The 13,932-nt window shown below is 34.5% G+C and overlaps 1 non-coding gene across 1 annotated transcript; it reads right to left on the reverse strand.

Annotated features, from left to right (window-relative positions):
• Positions 1-11,175: 11,175 nt before the first annotated feature.
• TRNAY-GUA (transfer RNA tyrosine (anticodon GUA)) lies at positions 11,176-11,248 on the reverse strand. Its single transcript has one exon. It is a non-coding gene; the product is annotated as a tRNA-Tyr (tRNA).
• Between the last annotated feature and the right edge of the window lie 2,684 nt (positions 11,249-13,932).

Consider the following 13,932-nt stretch of genomic DNA (forward strand, 5'->3'; position numbering starts at 1 on the left):
AAAAAGCAAAGGTATACAACCGACCAGGCTTATCGAGAAGTAATAATTGATAGTGACAAACAGCGTTATTATAATTATGTAGTTTATAGACATCCGAAAATTGAGACAGCCAAACAAAAGACTAAGGAACGGTATGATAATGATGAAGATTACAGAGAAGCAACAATTGAGACAGCCAAACAAAAGAGCAAGGAACGGTATGATAACGATATAGATTACCGAAAAAAACATAAGAAAAAAGTTGCTACCAGAATAATGGTCCGGGTTGCAGCGGTAGCTAGCATCCGGGTTGCAGCGGTAGCTAGCAACCTAGCAATAGACGATCACGTCCAATGTTAAGAAATATAAAAACCCATAGTTCCTAACAAAGGAGTCAGATCAAATTCAAAAGTACACCATTAGAACTGCCTTGTCCGAAACCCCTGTATAGGAAACTTTCTGTCCCTTGGCTTGAACAGCAAGGGAAATATATTGGCTTGAAAATCAAGAAACGTGGCAGCTACTACAACATTCTGCCTAAACAGGATATTTTTTTTTTCTTTTTTTCTTTTTTCTTTTCCACAGATAGCTTTGCACTGGAACATCGTAGAGGGTTGTTCAATAGCTCATTTTAAAGGAAATTAATTGGGTTAAAAATCTATAGTAACTAAAATGAATTATTTCTAAAAGAGAATAAATTTTTCCACCAAAAACTGCATTTTTGATGTCTTTTCACACTGCAGTCTTTCAAACATAATCGTATACCAGCGGTAAGATTTGAACCCATGCCTCCGAAGAGACTGGTGGCTAACACCAGTGTCATGGACCACTCGGCCAGGCTGCCTCTTACAATTTGGGTTGCAGCAGTAGCTAGCAGCCTAGTAAGAGACGATCAGTCCCTTGCTAAGAATTATAAAAACCCAAAACTCCTAAAAATAGAGTAAGATCAAAACAAAAGTACATCATTAGAACTACCTTGTCTGAAACCCTACTACATATATAATGAATGTCGTCATAGCTTTATTTTAGAGCTATGACGTGAATGGAAAAACACGAAATTATGCTGTGGTTTCTGAAGACGTCATGAAATAATATCATTGCGCCATGACGTCATCATGAAATAAAATCATCACACCGTGACGTCATAATTACTACTTAAGAGCTACAAAGATGAAAATAGTATCATTCATGAATTACATAATGGTTAGATCAAAGCAAACTGCACGCAAGTTAACAAAAACAGTACTACACAGACAACAGAGATAGTATCTTGGAAAGAGAAAAGTAAAGGTATTCAACCGACCAGGCGTATCTAGAAGTAAAAATTTAGAGAGCCAAACAAAAGATCAAGGAGCGTTATCACAATGATGAAGATTACCGAATCGAATTTAAGAAAAAAGAAAAGCAAAGGTATTCAACCGTCCAGGTGTATCGAGAAGTAAAAATAGAGACAGCCAAACAAAAGATCAAGGAGCGTTATCAAAATGATAAACTTTATAGAGAAGCAGCAATTGAGCAGGCTAGACAAAAGAGCAAGGAACGGTATGATAATGATAAAGATTACAGAGAATCAAGAATTGAGCAGGCTAGACAAAAGATTAAGGAGCGTTATCACAATGATGAAGATTACCGAAAAATATATAAGAAAAAAGTTGCTACCAGAATAATGGGTAGATACTGGGGTGACAAAAGCTATAATGAAAAAATTAAATTCTCTGCGAGGTTGTACTGAAGAACGCATAAGGACAAAGGGAAATATTACATTCAGAAATACAAGAAGATTGCAAAAATGCAGGCTGATCTTCGTAAATTGAGAAACATTTTACGCATGTTTTACCAGGATCACGAAAAATATTCAAAATTACAGATTAAAAGTCTCTTTGAAAGAGCGGATGCTGATGAAAAGTCGGCTAGAAATGCTTTGGCAAAGCTTCATTGTAATATCCAAAAGAAATGTTGTCAGTTTAATGAAAAGCCTCCAAGGTATGGATTGGCAACTGAGGAACGGTTTATAGACGCAATGGAAAATGTTCGACAACACAGTGAATATACGGAGGCGTACTTCTTAGAAAATTCGTATATTAATTTTGGAAGAAGCAATTGCAGTTTATGTAGCAGCAATAAAAATATATATACAAGCATACCTATCAACAGCGAAGGAAAAACAATGCTTTTCAATTATGGCGAAAACGAGCCTGTTAGGGTTATTAGTATATGTGTTTGTAAGACTAATTACAGTAAAGAACGATCTCTCTCCCATACTAACTGATATGTTACATTAAAAGACGATCATTGGAATAAAAAGTTATTGCATGCATATAATAAAGAACGACCTCTTGCCTATACTAAATATTATAGGCCACTTAACGATAGTATAGGCTAGTAGAGTTATATTTAAGGTCAATATATTAAAATTTTCCATTAAAAGACGATCATTGGAATAAAAACCCATTACATATATTTGATTTAGTCAGCTACTTGATTGCTTGAGTCTAGTCTATTACTATTTCAAAGAAGAAAAAGCCGTAGGCTTTTTCCTGTTTGTAATCAATTACAGTAAAGAACGATCTCTCTCCCACACTAACTGATATATGGTGGTTCCAGGTTTAGTTACATAAAGGACGAATATAGCTCATCATAAATGGTGTTTGTCAATCCGGGTTGCAGCGGTAGCTAGCAACCTAGTCTGGGTTGCAGCGGTAGCTAGCAACGTAGTAAGAGAAGATCACGTCAAATGTTACGAAATATAAAAACTCATAGTTCCTAAAAAAGGAGTAAGATCAAAACAAAAAGTACACTTTGAGAACCGCCTTGTCTGAAACCCCTGTATAGGAAACTTTAAGTCCCTTGGCTTGAACAGCAAGGGAAATATATTGGCTCGAAAATATAGAAAATTACATTAAAATACGATCAATGGAATAACATACCACTGCATACATTGGACTTAGATAGCTACTTGATTGCTTTAGGAACGTCTCTTACTATTTCAAAGAAGAAAAAGCCGTAGGCTTTTTCCTGTTTGTAATGATATAGCATAAAAAGAAACCCAAATTGTAACTGACGTCATTCTGGTTGTTATAGTAAAGAATTATAATAAAGATTCATTAAAAGACGATTATTGGAGTAATACGGATTGCAGCGGTAGCTAGCAACCTAGTATCCGGATTCCAGCGGTAGCTAGCAACCTAGTAAAAGACGATCACGTGAAATGTTAAGAAATATAAAAACCCCTAACTCCTAAAAAAAGAGTCAGATAAAAACAAAATGTACACCATTAGAACCGCCTTGTCCGAAACCCCTATAAAGGAAACTTACCACCCTTTGTTATAGCAAAGAACGAACTTAATCCCATGGTAATTATTAATAATAAATAGGGATCATGAAAATTTCATCAGTATCATGGTTGTAGAGATGGCTGAAACCTAGAAAAGAACAAACCAGGTACATATTGGACTAAGTTAGCTTCCTGATTCTCTGAAGTTCGTCTCTAATTATACCAAACACGATAAACCCATAGGATTTTCCCTTTTTAATAACATTTTTAAGAGATCGGTATAATTTTTCCGGGTTGCAGCGGTAGCTAGCAACCTAGTAAGAGACGATCACGTCCAATGTTAAGAAATATAAAAACCCATAGTTCCTAACAGAGGAGTCAGATCAAAACAAAAAGAACACCATTAGAACTGCCTTGTCCGAAACCTCTATAAAGAAAACTTACCGTCCTTTGGCTTGAATAACAAAGAAAATATATTGGCTTGAAAATCAAGCAAATTGACTTTTACCACGTTATTCTCTACAAACCGGATATTATTTTCTCTTTTCTTTTGTATCCGGAGATAGCTTGGCACTGGAACATCGTAGAGGGTTGTTCAATAGCTCATTTTAAAGGAAATTAATTGGGTTAAAAACCTTTTGTAACTAAAATAAATTATTTCTAAAAGAGAATAAATTTTTACACCAAAAACTGCATTTTCGATATCTTTTCACACTGCAGTCTTTCAAACATAATCGTATACCAGCGGTAAGATTTGAACCCACGCCTCCGAAGAGACTGGTGGCTAACACCAGTGCCTTGGACCACTCGGTCAGGTTGCCTCTCATAAAGAAATATATATGTGAATCTGGGTTGTGGCAGTAGCTAGCAATCTAGTAAGAGGCGATCAGTCCAATGCTAAGAAATATAACAAAACTCCTAAAAATAGAGTCAAATCAAAACAAAAGTACATCATTAGAATTACCTTGTCTGAAACCCTACTAGATAAATATTGAATGTCGTCATAGTTTTATATTAGAGCTATGACGTGAATAGAAAAACACGAAAATATATTGTTGTTTCTGAAGACGTCATGAAATAATATCATTGCGCTATGACGTCAATAAAATCACTACGCCGTGACGTCATAATTACTATATAAGAAGCGTCAGAGCTGTAAATGTTCTCATTCATAATTACATAATGGTTTCGATCAAGCAAGCTATACGCAAGTTGAAAAAACAGTACTACACAAACAACAGAGATAGTAACTTGAAAAGAAAAAAGCAAAGGTATTCAACCGACCAGGCGTATCGAGTTTATATTAAGGAACGAAATGTACTACATAGTAAAAGAAGTATTCCGCAGATGATAATGCAAAACATACTTTTCTTTTGAAATTAAAAAAAAATCAAAATAAATTTTATCATATTTTAGTTTTCAGTTCGGAATCGCTGAATTTATCATGTAAATTGCAAAAGTATTCATGGTGTCTAAGCAATAATTTAAATATTTTAATTCGAACTAGAAAAACACTTGAAAATTTAAAATTAGTTTTGTTTTTGGTTATGGTTTAATTTACTCCATACATGATTTTATGGGTAGAACTTTACACATTGAAAAGATATGGTCTCAAAATAAAAATACAAAATAAAAGAAATCCGGGTTGCAACGGTAGCTAGCAGTAGGAGACGATTGCGTTCAATACAAAGAAAAGTAATTGCCTATAAGTCCTGAAAATATTCTCAGATCAGAATGAGAAGTATAATGAGAAGTGAGTTCTCATTCAGCAGTTAATGAGTGAACTTGGTTGACAGCATTTAAGTAAACGCAGCAGAAGCAATGCAATACAATATTTGTGGCACTGCAAATACTCGTGAAAGTATCAAATAACTTTAATTGATAAGTGGATAAGTAGAAGTTTCCTGAATCCTGTAACTTTTGTATCCGGGTTGCAGCGGTAGCTAGCAACCTAGTAAGAGACGATCAACTCCAGTGTTAAGAAATATAAAAACCCATATTTTCTAAAAAAAAAGGAGTCAGGTCAAAGCAAAAAGTACACCATTAGATCCATCTTGCCTGAAACCCCGTTATAGGAAACTCTCTGTCCCTGGGCTTGAACAGCAAAGGAAATATATTGGCTTGAAAATCAAGAAAAGTGGCAGCTACTACAACATTCTGCCTAAACTGCCTATTTTTTTTTCTTTCTTGTTTTCCACAGATAGCTTGGCACCGGAACATCGTAGAGAGTTGTTCAATGGCTCATTTTAAAGGAAATTAATTGGGTTAAAAATCTTTTGTAACTAAAATAAATTATTTCTAAGAGAAAACAAATTGTTCAATTAAAAACTGCATTTTTGATGTCTTTTCCTACTGCAGTCTTTTCAAAGATATTCGATTTTTGTACATAAATTATAATCGTATACCAGCGGTAGGATTTGAACCCACGCCTCTGAAGACTGGTGGCTAATTATCCGGGTTGCAGTGGTAGCTAGCAACCTAGTAAGAGACGATCACGTCCAATGTTAAAAAATATAAATACCCATAGCTCCTGAAAAAGGAGACAGATCAAAACAAAAAGTACACCATTGGAACCGCCTTATCCGAAACCTCTGTATAGTAAACTTTCTGTCCCTTGGCTTGAACAGCAAGGGAAATTTATTGGCTTGAAAATCAAGAAAAGTGGCAGCTACTAAAACATTCTGCCTAAACGGGATATTTTTTTATTTTTATTTTCTTTGTTTCCAGAGATAGCTTGGCACTGAAATATCGTAGATAGTTGTTCAATAGCTCATTTTAAAGGAAATTAATTGGGTTACAAATCTATAGTAACTAAAATAAATTATTTCTAAAAGAGAATAAATTTTTCCACCAAAAACTGCAGTTTTGATGTCTTTTCACACTGCAGTCTTTCAAACATAATACCAGCGGTAAGATTTGAACCCACGCCTCCGAAGAGACTGGTGGCTAACACCAGTGCCTTGGACAACTCGGCCAGGTTGCCTCTCATAAATAAATATATATGTGAATTTGGTTTGCAGCAGTAGCTAGCAACCTAGTAAGAGACGATCAGTCCAATGCTAAGAAATATAAAAACCAAAAACTCCTAAAAATAGAGTCAGATCAAAACAAAAGTACATCATTCGAACTACCTTGTCGGAAACCCTACTAGATAAATAACTAATGTCATCATAGTTTTATGTTAGAGCAGTGACGTGAATATAAAAACACAAAATTATATTGTTGTTTCTTAAGACGTCATGAAATAATACCATTGCGCCATGACGTCATGAAATAAAATCATTACGCCTTGACGTCATAATTACTATATAAGAAACGTCAAAACTGTAAATGGTCTCATTCGTGAATACCTAATGGTTAGATCAAAGCAAGCTAAACGTAAGTTAAAAAAACAGTACTACAAAAAAAACAGAGATAGTATCTCGAAAAGAAAAAAGCAAAGGTATTCAACCAACCAGGCGTATCGAGGTAATCAAACAAGACAGCAAGATGTGTTATCACAATGATGAACATTATAGACATCCGGGTTGCAGCGGTAGCTAGCAACCTAGTAAGAGACGATCACCTCCAATGTCAAGAAATATAAAACCCCCAACTCCTAAAAAAAGAGTCAGATCAAAACAAAAAGTACACCATTAGAACCGCCTTGTCCGAATCCTCTATAAAGGAAACTTACCTCCCTTTGGCTTGAATAACAAAGAAAATATATTGGCTTGAAAATCAAGAAAATTGACTTTTACCACGTTATTCTCCACAAACGGGATATTTTTTTCTTTCCGCTTTTTCTTTCTGCTCAGCTAGCTGGGCACTGGAAAATCATAGAGAGCTGTATAATAGCTCATTTTAAAGGAAATTGCAACATCTAGTCACTTTTGTATTTAAAAATAAAATACTTTTTAAAGTAGAATCAATTTTGTCAAAAAAATTGCATTTTTGATGTATTTTCATACTGCAGTCTTTTCAAAGATATTTGAATTTTGAAGCAATAAAACAGTCCATGTAATGAACTCTATAGTAATAATAGCTACTTGTCTCAATAGTAACCGAAACTCCTGGAACCAAAATTTTCTTTTTTGGCTTAATCGCTAAAATTATTATGTAAACTGCAAAAATATTTATGATGCCTAATCAGTAATAGTAATTTTTTAATTTAAACAACAAAAATACATGAAAATTCTAAAATTAGTTTTGCTTTTTGTCTCCTGGAAGAAATTTTTTTTTCATCTCAGTTCAAATTTATTATTGTATCCTGTAACCCGTAAAGTACATATCTCCATATTATTGTCTCATAATTGCAATTATTTTAGTTTTCAGTCCAGAATCACTAATTACATTAAAGGACGATCATTTGAATAACAAACCATTGCTTACATTAGACTTTGTTTACATTAAAGAACAAACTTCCAGCCCATTGTAGCTAAAATAAGATTATAATTAATGTTAAAGATTGATCAATGTCCGGGTTGCAGCGGTAGCTAGCAACCTAGTAAGAGACGATCACGTCCAATGTTAAGAAATACTAAAAACCCATTATAGTAAAGAGGACGAACTCAAGCCCAAAGGAAATGAACATTGTTTCATGTTTAAATTTTAAACTGAAAAGATGGTGCTGCAAGTTCAATGTATTAAATTTCTCCCTAACAGGGATTTGAACCAGGATCTCCCGCGTAACAAGTGGGTATGCTTACCAATGTACTATCGGAGACTGATGAAAACAAGTTACACATAAGACATGATAATAATCTCGTTAATCCGGGTTGACTGACTAGCAGCCTAGTAAGAGAATAATCCATAGCTTCTTAAAATAGAGTCAGATCAGAACAAGAAGTACCCTAGTAGAACCGCCTTGTACAATAGCCCTATATAAGAAAATTACCGTCACTTGGCTTGAATAACAAGAAATATATATTGGTTTGAAAATCAAGAAAATCTGGGTTGCGGCGGTAGCTAGCAGCCTAGTAAGAGACGATCACGTCCAATGTTAAGAAATATAAAAGCCCATAGGTCCTAAAAAAGGAGTCAGATCAAAACAAAAAGTACACCATTTGAACCACCTTGTCCGAAACCCCTGTATTGGAAATTTTCTGTCCCTTGGCTTGAACAGCAAGGGAAATATATTGGCTTGAAAATCAAGAAAATTGGCAGCTACTACAAAATTTTGCCTAAACGGCATATTTTTTCTTTTTTCTTTTTTTATTTTTCACAGATAGCTTGGCACTGGAATATCCTAGAGAGTTGTTCAATGGCTCATTTTAAAGAAAATTAAGTGGGTTAAAAATCTTTCGTAACTAAAATAAATTATTTCTAAGAGAGAATACATTTTTCGATTAAAAACTGTATTTTTGATGTTATAATAAAGATCTAACTCTTCCCTATACTAAGTTGTATAGGCAACTTCACTATAGTTAAGATTACAGTATTTATTTTATACATCATTATAAATTATTAAAGGTTCAAATTTTCGAAGATTATTATCATAGTTTATAGCCAGGTCATCTCTTACTATTCCAATTAGGAAATTATCCGGGTTGCAGCGGTAGCTAGCAACCTAGTAAGAGACGATCACGTCCAATGTTAAGAAATATAAAAACCCATAGTTCCTAAAAAAGAGTCAGATCAAAACAAAAAGTACAACATTAGAACCGCCTTGTCCGAAACCCCTGTATAGGAAACTTTCTGTCCCTTGGCTTGAACAGCAAGGGAAATATATTGGCTTGAAAATCAAGAAAATTGACTTTAACCACGTTATTCTCCCCAAACGGGATATTTTTTCTCTTTTCTTTTTTTGTATCCAGAGATAGCTTGGCATTGGAACATCGTAGAGGGTTGTTCAATAGCTCATTTTAAAGGAAATTAATTGAGTTAAAAACCTTTTGTAATTAAAATAAATTATTTCTAAAAGAGAATAAATTTTTCCACCAAAAACTGCATTTTCGATGTCTTTTCACACTGCAGTCTTTCAAACATAATCGTATACCAGCGGTAAGATTTGAACCCACGCCTCCGAAGAGACTGATAGCTAACACCAGTGCCTTGGACCACTCGGTCCGGCTGCCTCTTATAAATAAATATATATGTGAATTTGGGTTGCAGCAGTAGCTAGCAACCTAGCAAGAGACGATCAGTCCAATGCTAAGAAATATAACAAAACTCCTAAAAATTGAGTCAGATCAAAACAAAAGTACATCATTAGAATTACCTTGTCTGAAACCCTACTAGATAAAGAAAGAATGTCATCATAGTTTTATATTAGAGCTATGACGGGAATAGAAAAACACGAAATTATATTGATGTTTCTGAAAACGTCATGAAATAATATCATTGCGCTATGACGTCAATAAAATCATTACGCCGTGACGTCATAATTACTATATAAAAAGAGTCAGAACTGTAAATGTTCTCATTCATAATTAAATAATGGTTTCAATCAAGCAAGCTGCACGCAAGTTGAAAAAACAGTACTACACAAACAACAGAGATATTATCTTGAAAAGAAAAAAGCAAAGGTATTCGACCGATCAGGCGTATCGAGAAGTAATAATTGAGTGAGCATAACAAAGGTATTCAACCGACCAGGGGTATCGAGAAGTAATAATTGAGAGAGCAAAACAAAACAGCAAGATGTGTTATCACAATGATGAAGATTATAGACATGCAAAAATTGAGACAGCCAAACAAAAAATCAAGGAGAGTTATCACAATGATGAAGATTACCGCATCAAATATAAGAAAAACCAAAAGCAAAGGTATTCAACCGTCCAGGTGTATCGAGAAGTAAAAATTGAGACAGCCAAACAAAAGATCAAGGAGCATTACTGGGGTGACAAAATCTATAATGAAAAAATTAAATTCTCTCTGAGGTTGTACCGAAGAACGCATAAGGACAAAGGGAAAAATTACATTCAGAAATACAAGAAGATGGCAAAAATGCAGGCTGATCTTTGTAAATTGAGAAACATTTTACGCATGTTTTATCGGGATCACGAAAAGTATTCAAAATTACAGATTAAAATTCTCTTTGAAAGAGCGGATGCTGTTGAAAAGTCGGCTAGAAATTCTTTAGCAAAGCTTCATAGTAATATCCAAAAGAAATGTTGTCAGTTTAATGAAAAGCTTCCAAGGTATGGATTGGCAACTGCGGAACAGTTTATAGATGCAATGGAAAATGTTCGACAACACAGTGAATATACGGAGGTTTACTTCTTAGAAAATTTGTATATTAATTTTGGAAGGAGCAATTGCAGTTTATGTAGCAGCAATAAAAATATATATACAAGCATACCTATCAACAGCGAAGAAAAAGCAATGTTTTTCAATTATGGTGAAAACGAGCCTGTTAGGGTTATTAGTAAATGTGTTTGTAAGACTAATGATTTAGAACAAATTCCTGGAACACCGACTCAAGAAAAAAGCATTTCTAACTGTGTTTTAAACAGTTTGTTTAGTTCTACTGAATATTTGGCAAAAAATTCTCTGTGTAGTAGAACAAACTGTCCTGAAAAGTACGAAACAACTATTGAAAAATGCTCTAAAACTAGATCTGACAAGGAAATTATGATGGCTGAAGTCACCTATAACAATCTGAGTAAACATTCAAAACCAAAAATTGGGCAGCAGGTTAAAAATTGGCAATGTCACCCTGATATCTGCAAGCTCTATCCGAGGGATATTGAATTATTTCAAATTCTTTTTGATATCCTTGAAAATAATATAGCATTAAAATTTTCAACTGACAAAGTGGTTAATTTCTACCTTGGCGGCTTGGATTATTGTGAAATCAATTATACATTAAGGAGCGATCTGAAAATTACTATAGAATAAACATCTACATGTAAAGGAGTTGCTTAGTTGCCTGATTTTCTGTGGTTTTTTAATTTAAATCACGGGACAGAATATAGTTGAAAATAAAGGTGGTAAATATTTTCTTCGAGCCAGATTTGAACCAGCGACCTATGGATTTACAGTCCACCGCTCTACCAACTGAGCTACCGAAGGCTTCGTATAATATTTGACTGAGACATTATATCATGTATATCTGGGTTGCAGCGGTAGCTAGATCTGGGTTGCAGCGGTAGCTAGCAACCTAGTAAGAGAGGATCACGTCCAATGTTAAGAAATATATAAACCATAGCTCCTAAAAAAGGGGTCAGATCAAAACAAAAAGTACACCATTAGAACCACCTTATCCGAAACCCCTGTATAGTAAACTTTCTGTCCCTTGGCTTGAACAGCAAGGGAAATATATTGGCTTGAAAATCAAGAAAAGGGGCAGCTACTACAACATTCTGCCTAAACGGGATATTTTTTTTCTTTGTTTCCAGAGATAGCTTGGCACTGGAACATCGTAGATAGTTGTTCAATGGCTCATTTTAAAGAAAATTAATTGGGTTACAAATCTTTTAGTAACAAAAAAAATCATTTCTAAAAGAGAATAAATTTTTCCACCAAAAACTGCATTTTTGATGTCTTTTCACATTGCACTCTTTCATTATATTAAGAGACGATCATTGGAATAACAAACCATTGCATACTTTGGACCTAGTTAGCTACTTGATTGTTTGAGGTTCGTCTCTTACTATTTCAAAGAAGAAAAAGCCGTAGGCTTTTTCCTGTTTGTAATCATATAGCGTAGAATCTGGGTTAAAGCGGTATTAAATTATCGGGGTTGCAGCAGTAGCTAGCAACCTAGTAGGCTAGCACCCTAGTAAGAGACAATCACGTCCAATGTTAAGAAATATAAAAACTCATAGTTCCTAACAGAGGAGTCAGATCAAAACAAAAAGTACACCATTAGAACCGCCTTGTCCGAAACCCCTGTATAGGAAACTTTATGTCCCTTGGCTTGAACAGCAAGGGAAATATATTGGCTTGAAAATCAAGAAAAGTGGCAGCTACTATAACATTCTGCCTAAACGGGATATTTTTTTCTTTTTTTCTTTTGTATCCAGAGATAGCTTGGCACTGGAACATCGTAGAGAGTTGTTCAATGGCTCATTTTAAAGGAAATTAATTGGGTTAAAAACCTTTTGTAACTAAAATAAATTATTTCTAAAAGTGAATAAATTTTTCCACCAAAAACTGCATTTTTGATGTCTTTTCACACTGCAGTATTTCGAACAGAATCGTATACCAGCGGTAAGATTTGAACCCACGCCTCCAAAGAGACTGGTGGCTAACAACAGTGCCTTGGAACACTCGGCCAGGCTGCCTCTCATAAATAATATATATATGTGAATCTGGGTTGCAGCAGTAGCTAGCAACCTAGTAAGAGACGATCAGTCCAATGCTAATAAATATAACAAAACTCCTAAAAATAGAGTCAGATCAAAACAAAAGTACATCATTAGAATTACCTTGTCTGAAACCCTACCAGATAAATAATGAATGTCGTCATAGCTTTATATTAGAGCTATGACGTGAATAGAAAAACACGATATTATGTTGTGGTTTCTGAAGACGTCATGAAATAATATCATTGTGCCATGACGTCATCATGAAATAAAATCATTACGCCGTGACGTCATAATTAGTATACAAGAAGCGTCAGAACTGTAAATGTTCTCATTCATAATTACATAATGGTTTCAATCAAGCAAGCTGCACGCAAGTTGAAAAAACAGTACTACACAAACAACAGAGATAGTAACTTGAAAAGAAAAAAGTAAAGGTATTCAACCGACCAGGCGTATCGAGAAGTAATAATTGAGAGAGCAAAACAAAACAGCAAGATTTGTTATCACAATGATGAAGATTATAGGCATGCAAAAATTGAGACAGCCAAACAAAAGATCAAGGAACGGTATGGTAATGATGAAGATTACAGAGAAGCAACAATTGAGCAGGCTAGACAAAAGAGCAAGGAACAATATGATAATGATGAATATTACAGAGAAGCAAGAATTGAGCAGGCTAGACAAAAGATCAAGGAGCGTTATCAGAATGATAAACTTTATAGAGAAGCAACAATTGAGCAGGCCAGACAAAAGAGCAAGGAACGGTATGATAATGATGAAGATTACCGAAACAAAAATAAGAAAAAAGTTGCTACCAGAATAATGGGTAGATACTGGGGTTACAAAAGCTATAATGAAAAAATTAAATTATCTGCGAGGTTGTACCGAAGAACGCATAAGGACAAAGGGAAATATTACATTCAGAAATACAAGAAGATGGCAAAAATGCAGGCTGATCTTCGTAAATTGAGAAACATTTTACGCATGTTTTACCAGGATCACGAAAAGTATTCAAAATTACAGATTAAAATTCTCTTTGAAAGAGCGGATGCTGTTGAAAAGTCGGCTAGAATTACAATAAAGAACGACACCTAGCCCATATTAACTGAAACATAAATAGGGATTATGTAATTTCCATCAGTATCATGGCTGTAGAGATGGCTGAAACTTAGTCCGGGTTGCAGCGGCAGCTAGCAACCTAGTAAGATATATTGAACTTAGTTAGCTAATTGATGTTTTAAGATTCGTCTCTTACTATTTCAAAGAAGAAAAAGCCGTACGCTTTTTCCTGTTTTTAATATGGTTTATTTTGTTAATTATAGCAAATCCTATGTACGGGTATCGGACAAGGGGGTTCTAAAAGTAAACTTTTTTTTACCGTGAGTAATATGTAATATGTACTTAAAATATAAAAAACTTATTTCCTTCTAAAAATACTTCCGATAT

Source organism: Artemia sp. Qi Xiang Cuo, chromosome 1 (genome assembly GCF_049724085.1).
Source record: "Artemia sp. Qi Xiang Cuo chromosome 1, ASM4972408v1, whole genome shotgun sequence".
Lineage (NCBI taxonomy): Eukaryota > Metazoa > Arthropoda > Branchiopoda > Anostraca > Artemiidae > Artemia > Artemia sp. Qi Xiang Cuo.